General features: G+C 35.6%; 2 protein-coding genes across 17 annotated transcripts in view; one reads left to right on the forward strand and one right to left on the reverse strand.

Moving 5' to 3' along the window:
* LOC138918383 (LHFPL tetraspan subfamily member 6 protein-like) overlaps positions 1-14,317 on the forward strand; it is a 334,036-nt gene that overhangs the window by 293,245 nt on the left and 26,474 nt on the right. The gene's annotated exons all lie outside the window — the stretch shown is intronic.
* The window catches only part of LOC138918374 (phosphatidylinositol 3,4,5-trisphosphate 3-phosphatase TPTE2-like), a 105,556-nt gene that overhangs the window by 54,812 nt on the left and 36,427 nt on the right, over positions 1-14,317 (reverse strand). The gene's annotated exons all lie outside the window — the stretch shown is intronic.

Here is a 14,317-nt window from a genome sequence, read left to right on the forward strand (position 1 = left end):
CATCTTCCCATTTATTTAGATCTTCTTTGATTTCATTAATCAGTTATGTAGTTTTCCTCATATAGATTTTATACATTATTTTGTTAGATTTGTACCTAAGTATTTCAAATTTTTGGTGCTAATGTAAATGGTGGTGTGCTTGTTTCAAATTCCAATTATTCATTGCTGGTATAAAGGAAAGCAATCAACTTTTGTATATTAACCTTGTTCTTGAAACTCTGCTATAATTTCTTATTATTCCAGAAGGTTCTTTGTAAATTATTTTCGATTTTCTACAGAGATAATCATGTCACATGTGAACAAAGACAGTTTTATTTCTTCTGTTCCAATCTGCATACTTTTGTTTCCTTCTTACTGCATTAGTTAGGACTTACAGTATGATGTTGAAAAGGAGTGGTGAAGGGGGATATCCTTGCCTTGTACCTGATCTTATCAAGTTTCTCACCATCAAGTATGATGGTACCTGTGGATTTTTTTTTAACTTTCTAATCCCTTTTTAAATTTTTTTATTTTTATTTTATTGAGGTCATAATAGTTTATAACATTGTGAAATTTCAGTTTTACATTTTTCTTTGTCAGTCACCATATATTTGTGACCCTTTGCCCTTTATGTCCATCCCCAAGTTCCTTCCCCTCTGGTAACCACTAATCTGTTTTCTTTGTCCATGTGTTTGTTTATCTTCCACATATGAGTGAAATCATACACTGTTCGTCTTTATCTGTCTGCCTTATTTTGCTTAACATAATACCATCAAGGTCTATCCGCATTGTTGCAAATGGGATGATTTTGTCTTTTTTTATGGTCGAGTAGTATTCCATTGTATATATACATACACACAAACACACACACATATATATATACAATGTATATATATACATATATATATATAATGTATATATACCACATCTTCTTTATCGTCAGTTGACAGGCACTTGGGTTGCTTCCACATTTGGCTATTTTGAATAATGCTGCAATGAACATAGGGGTGCATAAGTCTCTTTGAATTGTTGATTTCAAGTTCTTTGGATAAATACCCAGTAGCAGGATAGCTGGGTCATATGGTATATATATTTTTAATTTTTTGAGAAATCTCCATACTGTTTTCCATAGTGGCTAGACCAGTTTGCATTCCTACCAGCAGTGTATGAGGGTTCCCTTTTCTCCACATTGTCTTCCATTTGTTATTTTTTGTCTTGTTAATTATAGCCATTCTTACAGGTGTTAGGTAATATCTCATTGTAGTTTTGATTTGTATTTCTCTAATGATTAGTGATGTTGAATATCTCTTTATGTGCCTGTTGGCCATCTGTATATCTTCTTTGGAAAGATGTCTGTTTATATCCTCTGCCCATTTTTTGATCAGGTTGTTTGTTTTTTTGTTGTTGACTTGTAGGCGTTATTTATATATTTTGGAGTTAAACCCTCGTCGCATACATGATTTATAAATATCTTCTCTCAGTTGGTGGGTTGCCCTTTCATTTTGTTCCTGGTTTCCTTTGCCTTGCAGAAGCTCTTTAGTCTGATGAAGTCCCATTTGGTTATTTTTTCTTTTGTTTCCCTTGCCCAAGTAGACTGGTATTCAAAAAGATCCTTCTAAGACTGATGTCAAAGAGTGCACTGCCTATGTTTTCTTCTAGGAGTTTTATGGTTTCACATCTTACCTTCAAGTCTTTAATCCATTTTGAGTTAATTTTTGTGTATGGTGTAAGATAAGGGTCTACTTTCATTCTTTTCATGTGGCTGTCCAGTTTCCCCAACACCATTTATTGAAGAGACTTTCCTTTCTCCATTGTATGTTCTTAGCTCCTCTGTCAAAGATTAGCTGTCCATAGATGTGCGGTTTTATTTCTGGGCTTTCAATTCTGCTCCACTGATCTGTGTGTCTGTTTTTGTACCAGTACCATGCTGTTTTGATTACTATAGCTTTGTAGTATGCTTTGAAGTCAGGGATTGTGATGCCTACAGCTTTGTTCTTTTTTCTCAGGGTTGCTTTAGTTATTCAGGGTCTTTTCTTGCTCATTATGAATTTTGGGATTCTTGGTTCTCTTTTCATGAAGAACATCATTGGGATTCTGATTTGGATTGCACTGAATCTGTAGATTGCGTTAGATACTGTGGACATTTTAACTATGTTTATTTTTCTAATCCATATGCATGGAATCTCTTTCCACTTCTTTATGACATCATCAATTTCTTCCAATATTGTCTTACAGTTTTCCTTGGTTAAATTTATTCCTACATAATTTATTCTTTTTATTGTGGTTACAAATGGGATTGTATTCTGGAGTTCTCCTTCTGTTAGTTCATCATTAGAGTATAGAAATGCAACTGATTTTTGTAAGTTGATTTTGTACCCTGCAACTTTGCTGTAGTTGTTGATTATTTCTAACAGTTTTCTGATGGATTCTTTAGAGTTTTGATATATAAAATCATATTATCTGCAAACAGCAAGTGTTTCACTTCCTCATTGGCAATTTGGATACATTTTATTTCTTTTTCTTGCTTAATTGCCCTGGCCAAAAACTCCAGTACTATGCTGAATAAGAGTGGTGAGAGTGGGCACCCTTGTCTTGTTCCTGTTCTCAGAGGGAGGGCTTTCAGTTTTTCCCCATTGAGTATAATGTTGGCTGTGGGTTTGTCATATATGGCCTTTATCATGTTGAAGCACTTTCCTTCTATACTCATTTTATTGCGAGTTTTTATCATAATTGGACGTTGGATATTGTCAAATGCTTTCTCTATGTCTATTGACATGATCATGTGATTTTTATTCCTCATTTTGTTAATGTGGTGCATCACATTGCTTGATTTGCAGATGTTGAACCCTCCCTGTGTCCCTGCTATAAATCCCACTTGATCATGGTGTATGATCCTTTTAATGTATTGCTGTATTTGGGCTGCCAATATTTTGTTGAGGATTTTTGCATCTATGGCCATCAGCGATATTGCCCTGTAATTTTCCTTCTTTGTGTTGTTCTTTTCTGGCTTTGAGATCAGGGTGATGTTGGCCTTACAAAATGTGTTAGGAAGTGTTCTATCTTCTTCAATTTTTTGGAATAGTTTGAGAGGGGTAGGTATTAAATCTTCTTTGAATGTTTGGTAGAATTCTCCAGAGAAGCCACCTGGTCCTAGACTTTTATTTTGGGGGAGGTTTTTGATTACTGTTTCAATCTCTTTACTTGTGATTGGTCTATTCAGATCATCTATTTCTTCTTGATTCAGTTTTGAGAGGTTGTATACGCCTAAGAATTTGTCCATTTCCTCTAGATTGTCCAATTTGTTGGCATATACTTTTTCATAGTATTTTCTTATAACCCTTTGTATTTCTGCGGTATCCGTTGTTAATTTCTCCTGTTTAATTTCTAATTTTATTCATTTGAGTCTTCTTTTTTCTTAGTGAGTCTGGCTAAGGGTTTGTCAATTTTGTTTATCTTTTTAAAGAACCAGCTCTTAGTTTCATTGACCCTTTCTACAGTAATTTTTTTGTTTATTTCAATTTCATTTATTTCCACTCTACTTTTTATTATTTCCCTCATTGTGCTGACTTTGGGCTTTGTTTGTTCTTCTTTTTCTAATTCTCTTAGGTGTAGTTTAAGATTGCTTATTTGAGATTTTTCTTGTTTGTTAAGGTGGGCCTGTATTGCTATGAATTTCCCTCTGAGGACTGCTTTTGCTTTATCCCATATGAGTTGGTATTGGTGTATTTTCATTTTCATTTGTTGCTAGATTTTTTTGATTTCTCCTTTAATTTCTTCAATGATCCATTGGTTGTTCAGTAGTATGTTGTTTAGTCTCCACTTATTTGTCACTTTCCCAGCTTTTTTCTTGTAGTTGAATTCCAGTTTCATAGCACTATGGTCAGAAAAGATGCTTGACATGATTTCGGTCTTCTTAAATTTATTGAGGCTTGCCTTGTTTTCAAACATGTGGTCTATTTTTGAGAATGTTCCATGTGCAGTTGAGAAGAATGTGTATTTTGTTGGTTTTGGATGGAGTGTTCCGTATATACCTATTAAGTCCATCTGGTCTCGTTTTTCATTTAATTCCACTACTTCCTTGTTGACTTTCTCTCTGGATGATCTATCCACTGATGTAAGTGGAGCGTTAAGGTCACCTACTATTATTGTGTCGCTGTTGATATCTCCTTTTAGGTTTGTTAATAGTTGCTTTATGCACTTCGGTGTTCCCATGTTAGGTGCATATATATTTACAAGAGTTATATCTTATTGGTGGAGTGTCCCTTTTATCATTATATACTGCCCCTCTTTGTCTCTCATTGCCTTTTTTTATCTTAAAGTCTACTTTGATACAAGTATGGCGACATCTGCTTTCTTTTGTTTGCCATTAGCTTGGAGTATCATCCTCCATCCCTTCACTCTGAGCCTGTGTTTATCTTTAGAAGTGAGATGTGTTTCCCGGAGGCAGCATATTGTTGGGTCTTGGTTTTCAATCCATCCAGCCACTCTGTGTCTTTTGAGTGGACAATTCAATCCATTTACACTTAGAGCAATTATTGATATATGAGGTCTTAATGCTGCCATTTTATCACTTGTTTTCCAGTTGTTCTTTATTTTCCTTGTTTCTTCTCCCATTTATTCAGACCTGCAATTCAGTTTGGTGGTTCTCTAGGATCGTTTTCTCACTGTTTATCATTTCTGTCTCTGTTCTGATTTTTTGTTTAGTGGTTACTGTGAAGTTAGTATAAAAGATCTTGTAGTGAGACAGTCTATTTTCTGATAGCTCTTATTTCTTTAGTCTAAGCAAGCTCTATCCCTTTATTCTTCCCCATCTAAGTTATTGTTGTCACACTTTATTCCGTTTTGTGTTGTGAGTTTGTGGGTAAAACAAAGTGATTATAGTTATTTTTGATGTTTTCCTTCCCTTTATCTTGAACGTTATAATTATTTACTAACCTGTTCTGATACCTGCAATTTTCTGATTTTATCTGCCTATTTATCTCCTTGCTCAAGCCTTTGTAAACTTTTCTCTTTTTTTGAGGTATGAGGGCCTTCCTGATCATTTCTTGTAGGGAGGGGCTCTTGTGGCAATGAACTCTCTTAGCTTTTGTTTCTGGGAAAGTTTTGACTTCTCCATCATATCTGAAGGATATTTTCACTGGGTAGAGTATTCTTGGCTGAAAGTTTTTGTCTTTCAGAATTTTGAATGTATCATTCCACTCTCTCCCAGCCTGTAAGGTTTCTGCTGAAAGCTTGATAGGGGTTCCCTTGTAGGTTATTATCTTCTGCCTTGCTGCCCTTAATATATTTTTTTGTCATTGTTTTTTGCCAGTTCTACTGATATATGCCTTGAAGAAGGTCTTTTTACACTGATGTAATTAGGAGTCCGATTGGCTCCTTTTACTTGTAATTCCAGCTCCTTCCCCAGGTTTGGGAAGTTCTTAGCTATTATTCCTTTGAACAAGCTCTCTGCTCCTTTCTCCTTCTCTTCTCCCTCTGGAATACCTATAATCCTTATGTTGCATTTCCTAATTGAGTCAGATATTTCTTGGAGAACTTTTTCATTTCTTTTCAGTCTTAGTTCTCTCTCCTCCATCTGAAGCATTTCTATATTTCTGTCCTTTAAATTACTAATTCTGTCCTCCATAATATCAGCTCTGTTATTTAAGGACTCCAGATTTTTCTTTCATTCTTTGTGTTTTACATCTTCAACATTTCTGATTTCTTTTTATACTTTCAATCTGATTTGTGAAGAAATCCCTCTGTTCAATAATTTTATTCCTGATTTCATTGAGCTATCTTTCTGAGTTTTCCTGTAATTTGTTGAGCTTTTCTATGATAGCCATTTTTGCTTCTCTGTCATTTAGCTTGTACATTTCTGTGCCTTCAGGATTGATTTCTGGGTGTTTGTCATTTCCCTTCTGGTCTAGAGTGTTAATATACCTCTTCATCCTATTTGGTGAGGTAGCTGTGTGATTTGCATAGTGTAGCTTCCACCTGCTGCCACTAGGGGTGGGCAGGAGCTGAGTATTCTGAGCCCATCTCAATCCCTGGCAGCTGTGCCTGTCCTTTAGATGCTATGTTGACAGGGCCTGTCTGCATTTGCTCACTGGCCACCTCTGCTTTATACATGTGTATGCAGGCACTCTTGTGGGAGTCCCTTTCTCTGGCCCACTGTCTGAGCTGGAGTGACAGATAGGGGAAGGGTCACTTTCTTTTGTGTGCGCAATCCTGGGGTGCTCTCCTTCTGCACTCGCTGTCTCCCTTCCTGGGCTGCTCAGCTTAGTGAAGATGTCCTTGTTATTGCTTAGCCTCCTTGGTGTGGAGCTTTCCCATGGGCTGGGAGGACACTCCAAGGGCAAAGGCATTCCCATGGAGTTCTGCCCCCTCCCCCCTCTCTTTTCAGAGCTGCACGCAGTCCCACACCCTAGATCACTTCTGTTTGGGGAGAGAGAGGCAATCCCCTTACCTCCTTCTGCTACCCCCCAGGGGGTACAGCACTTCCAATTTCAGACGTATGGCTACATAGATCTCTCAGACATCTATTGTGTTGTATGAATTGAATGTCTTCTGTTGGTTTATGAGTGTCCTTTTCATAGTATCTTGGTGGGGAGAGTCTAAGGGAAGAGCTCACTCCACCGTGATATGCTGTCAATCCTCCTAGCTGTAGGCCTTTTGTAGATGTTTTTTCGTCAAGGTAAGGAAGTTCCTCCCTATTCCTAGTTTGCTGGGAGTTTTTATCACAAATGAGTGTTGGAGTTTGTCATATGCTTTTTCTGCATCAATTGATATGATGTCATTTTTCTCCTTTGACCTTTTGATATGATGGATTACATTAATTTTCAAATTTTGAGCCAGCCTTGCTTACTTGGGATAAATCTCACTTGATCTCAGTGCACAATTGTTTATATACATTGTAGGACTCAATTTTCTTGAAAGTTTTTACGTTTATGTTCATGAGAGATACAGGTCTGTAGTTCTCTTTTCTTGTAATTTCTTTGTCTGATTTTAGTATTAGGGTAATGCTAGCCTCATAGAATGAATAAGGAAGTGTTCCCTGTTCTTTTATTTTCTGCAACAGATTTTAGAGAACTGATATCACTTCTTCCTTACGTGTTTGGTGGAATTGACAAGTGAAATCATCTAGGCATATTATCTGTTTTGGAAGGTTTTCAATTATTGATTTAATTTCTTTAACAGACGTGGGTCTATTCAGACTATCTATTCCTCCTTGTGAGTTTTGGTAGTGTCTTTTAAAGAATTCCTCAATTTCATATAAGCTATAAAATTTGTGGGCTTATGGAGTTGTTCACATTATTCCTGTATTATCCCTTTAATGTCCATACGATCAATCATGATAATCCCTCTTTCATTTCTGATATTAGTAATTTGTAACTTCTCTCTTTTGTTCCTGGTTATCTCTCCAGAGAGATATTAGTTTTATTGATATTTTCAAAGAAACAGCTTTTGGTTTTGTTGATTTTCTCTATTGTTTTCTTGCTTTCAATTTCATGGATTTCTGCTCTAATTTTTATTATTTCTTTTCTCCTATTTTTTTAAAGTTTATATTGCTCTTCTTTCTCTAGCTTCCTAAATTGGAAGCCTAGATTATTGATTTTAATAATATTATTAAATGTATTCTAACGTATGCATTAGAATCTAATGTATTCATCTCTTCTAATGTATGCATTCAATGCTATAAATTTTCCTCTAAGCACTGGTTTTGCTGCATCCCACAAGTTTTGATTGGTTGTTTTTTCATTTTCATTTAGTTCAAAATATTTTAAAATTTCTCTGAGACTTCTACTTTGACTAATGTGTTATTGAGAAGTGTGCTGTTTAATCTCCCAGAATTTTGTGATTTTCAAGCTATCTTTCTCTTACTGACTTCTAATTTAATTCCGCTGTGGTCTGACAGCATACTTTGAATGATCCCTATTTCTTTAAATTTGTTAAGATGTGTGTTATGGACCAGTACGTGATCTATCTTGGTGAATCTTCCATGTGAGCTTGAGAAAAATGTGTATTCTGCTCTTGTTAAATGAAGTATTCTGTAAGTATCAATTAGATCCAATTGACTGAAGGTGATGTTCAGTACCACTATACCCTTACTGACTTTTCGCCTGCTGGATTTATCAAATACTGATAGAGGAGTGTTAAAATCTCCAACTATAATAGTGGCTTTGTCTATTTCTCTTTGCGGTTCTATCAGTTTTTGCCTCACATATTTTGATGTTCTGTTGTCAGGTGCATACACATTAGAACTGCTACGTCTTCCTAGAGAATTAACTCTGTTATCATCATTTAATGTCCCTCTTAATCCCCAATAATTTTGCTTGCTCTGAAGTCTGTTATGTCTGAAGTTAAAATAGCTATTCCCACTGTCTTTTAATTATGTTATCATGGCATATTTTTCTCCATTCTTTTACTTCTAATCTACCTTGGTCTTTACATTTAAAGTTGGTTTCTTACAGATAACATATAGTTGGGTCTTGTTTTGTTATCAAAGAAATTAGTCTCTGTCTTTTAATTGGTATGTTTAGCCCAGTCATACTTCAAGTTTTAGACTATTGATATAGTTGGATTAGTAGAATTATTTTTGCTTTACTCAAGTTCATTTTTAGAAAGATATTTGGGGGCCAGCCAGATGGTGCAGTGGTTAAGTTCACACATTCCACTTCAGTAGCCTGGGGTTTGCCAGTTTGGACCCTGGGTGAGGACCTACGCACTGCTTGTCAAGCCATGCTGTGGCAGGCATCCCACATGTAAACTAGAGGAAGATGGGAACGGATGTTAGCTTAGGGCCAGTCTTCCTCAGCAAAAAAGAGGAGGATTGGTGGCAGGTGTTACCGCAGGGCTAAACTTCCTCAAAATAAAAAAAAGATATTTGGCTATATCACTGAAAATCAAGACTCTCCTTCACCCAAACCACTGAATTAGGTAATTTAATCACTCTATAATTTAATTTCCTCATCTATGAAATGAAACACATTCAAAATGCACTTTCCATCTGTCAACTTCATAAAATCATGATGAATCTTCACCATTTCACAAATATTATTTGCTTTTAGACAACCTGCCCTCTTCACTGGGGTTATGCAAAAACATCAGTATGTGACAACAATATAACCTGAGTATTCTCTCTGTCTTTTTTTTTGCAGAGGACAATTTGCCCTGAGCTAACATCCATTGCCAATCTCCCTCTTTTTGTCTTTACTTTTAAAAAAAAATTTTCAAGTTATTTTTTAAATTTGTTTTCCTTTTTTTAATTGCAGTATCATTGGTTTATAACAACATATAAACTTCAGGTGTACATCATAATATATTTTGAATTCTCTGTAGATGACATCATGTTCACCACCCAAAGACTAATTATAATCCATCACCACACACACGTGCTTGATCACCCCTTTCGCCCTCCTCCTTCCCTTTTCCCCTCTGCTAATCACCAATCCAATCTCTGTTGCTATGTGTTTGTTTGTCGTTTTTCTCTTCTACCTATGAGTGAGATCATATGGTATTTGACTTTCTCCCTCTGATTTATTTCACTTAGCATCATACCCTCAAGGTCCATCCATGTTGTCACAAATGGCCAGATTTCATCATTTCTTATGGTTGAGTAGTATTTCATTGTGTATATATACCACGTATTCTTTATCCATTCATCCCTTGATGGGCACTTAGGTTGCTTCCAAGTCTTCGTTATTGTGAATGATGCTATGATGAACATAGGGTGCATGTATCTTTATGCATTTCTGTTTTCAAGTTCTTTGGATAAATATCCGGCAGTAGAATAGCTACATCATCTGGTAGATGTATTCTTAATTTTCTGAGAAAACTCCATATTGTTTTCCATAATGGCTGGACCACTATGCACTCCCACTAGCAGTGTATGGGGGTTCCCTTCTCTCCACATCCTCTCCAGCACTTACTGTTTCCTGTCTTGTTAATTATAGCTATTCTGACCAGAGTGAGGTGATATCACATTGTAGTTTTGATTTGCATTTCCCTGATAGTTAATGATGTCGAACATCTTTTCATGTGCCTGTTGGCCATCTGGATATCTTCTTTGGAGAAATCTCTGTTCAGATTTTTTGCCCATTTTTAAATTGGGTTCTTAGTTTTTTTTGTTGTTGAGATGTATGAGTTCTTTGTACATTTTGGATATTAACCCCTTAATATCTGATATATGGTTTGCAAATATCTTCTCTCAATTGTTAGGTTGCCTTTTCATTTTGTTGATGCTTTCCTTTGCTGTGCAGAAGCTTTTTGGTTTGATGTAGTCCCATTTGTTTATTTTTTCTATTGTTTCCTTTGCCCAGTCAAACATGGTATTTGAAAAAAGCTGCTAAGACTGATGTCAAAGAGCACACTCCCTGTGTTTTCTTCGAGAAGTTTAATGGTTTCAGATCTTACATTCAAGTCCTTAATCCATTTTGAGATGATTTTTGTGCATGGTGTAAAGTAATGGTCTACTTTCATTCTTTTGCTTGTGGCTGTCCAGTTTTCCCAACACCATTTATTGAAGAGACTTTCCTTTCTCCATTGTATGTTCTTGGCTCCCTTGTCAAAAATTAGTTGTCCATAGATGTGTGGGTTTATTTCTAGGCTCTTGATTCTATTCCTTTGATCTGTGTGTCTGTTTTTGTGCCATTACCATGCTGTTGTGGTTACTATAGCTTTGTAGCATGTTTTGAAATCACGGAGTGTGAGATCTCCAGCTTTGTTCTTTTTTTCTCAGGATTCCTTTGGATATTCAGAGCCTTTTGTTGTTCCATATAAATTTTAGGATTCCTTGTTCTATTTCTGTGAAAAATGTTGTTGGAACTTTGATAGAGATTGCATTGAATCTGTAGATTGCTTTAGGAACTATGGACATTTTAACTATGTTAATTCTTCCAATCCAAGAGCACAGAACCTCTTTCCATTTCTTTGTGTCTTCTTCAATTTCTTTCAACAATGTTTTCAGTTTTCTGTGTACAGATCTTTCACCTCTTTGGTTAAGTTTATTCCTAGGTATTTTGTTCTTTTTGTTGCAATTGTAAATGGGATTGTATTCTTAATTTTTCTTTCTGCTACTTCACTGCTAGTGTATAGAAACACAACTGATTTTTGTGTTTTGATTTTGTATCCTGCAATTTGACTATATTCACTTACTATTTCTAAAAGCTTTTTAGTGCATTCTTTAGGGTTTTCTATATATAAAATTATGTCATCCACAAATAGGGACAGTTTCACTTCTTCCTTTCCAATTTGGATCCCTTTTATTTCTTTTTCTTGCCTGATTGCTCTGGCTAAGACTTCTAATACTATGTTAAATAAGAGTGGTGAAACTAGGCATCCTTGTCTCGTTCCTGTTCTTAGAGGGATAGCTTTCAGTTTTTCTCCATTGGGAATGACAGTAGCTGTGGGGTTGTCATATACAGCCTTTATTATGTTCAGGTATTTTCCTTCTATGCCCATTTTATTTAGAGTTTTTATCATAAATGCATGCTGTATCTTTTCAACTGCTTTCTCTGCAGCTATTGAGATGATCATGTGACTTTTATTCCTCTTTTTGTTAATGTGGTGTTATCACATTGATTGATTTGTGGATGTTGAACCATCCCTGCATCCCTGGAGTGAATCTCACTTAATCATGGTGTATGATCTTTTTAATGTATTGTTGTATTCAATTTGCTAGTATTTTGTTGAGGATTTTTGCATCGATGTTCATCAACGATATTGGCATGTAATTTTCTTTTTTTGTGTTGTCCTTGTCTGGCTTTGGAATCAGGGTAATGTTGACTTTGTAGAAGGAGTTAGGAAGCTTGCCCTCCTCTTCAATTTTTTGGAAGAGTTTGAGAAGGATAGGTATTAAGTCTTCTTTGAATGTTTGGTAGAATTCACCAGGGAAGCCATTTGATCCTGGACTTTTGTTTTTGGGGAGGTTTTCGATTACTATTTCAATCTCCTTACTGGTGACTAGTCTATTCAAATTCTCTATTTCTTCTTGATCCAGTTTTGGAAGGTTGTATGATTCTAAGAATTTATCCATTTCTTCTAGATTATCCAATTTGTTGGCATATAGCTTTTCATAGTATTCTCTTATTACTTTTGTATTTCTATGACGTCCATTGTAATTTCTCCTTTTTCATTTCTGACTTTATTTATTTGAGCCTTCTCTCTTTTGTTCTTGGTGAGTCTAGCTAAAGGTTTCTCAATTTTGTTTACCTTTTCAAAGAACCAGCTCTTGGTTTCATTAATTTTTTCTATTGTTTTTTACTCTCTATTTTATTTATTTCTTCTCTGATTGTTCTTATTTCCTTCCTTCTGCTGATTTTGGGCTTTGTTTCTTCTTCTTCTTCCAGTTCCTTTAGGTGCACTGTTAGATTGTTTGTTTGGAATTTTTCTTGTTTGTTAAGGTAGGCCTGAATTGCCATAAACTTCCCTCTTAGAACCACTTTTGCTCTATCCCATAAATTTTGGCATGTCATATTTTCTTTTTCATTTGTCTCCAGGTATTTTTTTAATTTCTCCTTTGATTTCTCCATTGACCCAATTGTTGTTCAGCAGCATTTTGTTCAATCTCCACATATTTGTGGCTTTTCTGATTTTCTTCCTGTAATTGATTTCTAGTTTCATTATCTTTGTGGTCAGGAAAGATGTTTGGTATTATTCTAATCTTCTTAAGTTAGTGAGACTTGTTTTTGGCCTAATATGTGATTGAGCCTGGAGAATGGTCCAGGAGCATTTGAAAAGAATGTGTATTCTGTGGTTTTGGGATGGAATGTTCTATATATATCCACTAAGTCCATCTGGTCTAATGTGTTGTTTAAGGCCAATGTTTCCTTATTGATCTTCTTTTTAGATGACCTATCCATTGGTGTAAGTGGAGTGTTCAAGTCTCCTACTATTATTGTGTTACTGTCTATTTCTCCTTTTTTGTCTGTTAATAATTGCTTTACATATTTAGATGCTCCTATGTTGGGTACATAGATATTTACAAGTGTTATATCCTCTTCTTAGATTGTTCCCTTTATCATTATGTAGTGCCCTTTGTCTCTTGTTACAGTTTTTGTTTTAAAGTCTATTTTGTCTGATGTGAGTATTGCTACCCCAGCTTTCTTTTCATTGCCATTTGCATGGAGTATCTTTTTACATCCTTTCACTTTCAATTTGTGGGTGTCTTTAGGTCTGAAGCTTGTCTCTTGTATGCAGTATATATATGGGTCTTGTTTTCTTTGTCCAATCAGCCAGCCTATGCCTTTTGGTTGGAGCATTTGGTCCATCGACACTTAAAGTAGCTATTGAAAAATATGTCTTTGTTGCCAGTTTGTTACTTTTTTCTGGGTGTTTTAGTAGTTCTTCTCTGTGCCTTTCTTCTTCTCTTTTTCTCTTCCCTTGTGGTTTGATGGCTTTCTTTAGTAATATGTTTGACTCCCTTTCTCCTACTTACTCATATATTTATTACAGGTTTCTGGTTTGTGATTACCATGAAGTTCATGTATAGTAATCTACGTATACAGCAATCTATATTGAGTTGATAGTCTCTTTAATTTTACCTCTTTCTAACAGCTCTACTCTTTTACTCCCCTCCTCCCACATTTAATTTTTTGATATCATATCTAACCTCTTATTTTGTGTGAGTGTATCCATTCCCTCTTATCATTGAAATAGGTAATTTTAGTACTTTTGTCTTTTGACCTTCATATTATCTTAATAGGTGGTTGATCTGCTACCATTACTGTATTTTTGCCTTTAGTAGTGATTTTTATTGTGGTTTCTTTTTTTTGGATAATTTTCTTATTCTTATATGTGATCTTCTCTTTCCCACTTAAATAAGTACCTTCAGCAGTTCTTGTAGAACTGGTTTCTTGGTGATAAACTCCTGGTTTTTTGGTGATAAACTCCTTTAATTTGTGCTTGTCTGGGAAACTCTTTCTCTCTCCTTCCATTCTGAATGATAACCTTGTCAGGTAGAGTATTCTTGGCTGTAGGTTTTTTCCTTTCAGCACTTTAAATGTATTGTGCCACTCTCTTGTAGCCTTTAGGGTTTCAGCTGAGAAGTCAGCTGATAGCCTTATGGGCTTTCCTTTGCATGTCAGTCATTGCCTTTCTCTTGCAGCTTTTAGGACTCTCTCTTTATCTTTAATTTTGGACATTTTAATTATAATGTGACTTGGTGTGGGCCTCTTTGGGTTTATCTTGTTTGGTGCTCTTCGTGCTTCATGTACTTGGATGTCTGTTGCCTTCCTTAGGTTAGGAAAGTTTTCAGTTATAAAATAAATTCTTCAAGTAAATTCTCTACCCCTTTGTCTCTCTCTTCCTCTTCTGGGACACATATAATATGAATGGTAGTGCACTTGATCTTGTCCCG

Source organism: Equus caballus, chromosome 17, assembly GCF_041296265.1.
Source record: "Equus caballus isolate H_3958 breed thoroughbred chromosome 17, TB-T2T, whole genome shotgun sequence".
NCBI classification, from domain to species: domain Eukaryota; kingdom Metazoa; phylum Chordata; class Mammalia; order Perissodactyla; family Equidae; genus Equus; species Equus caballus.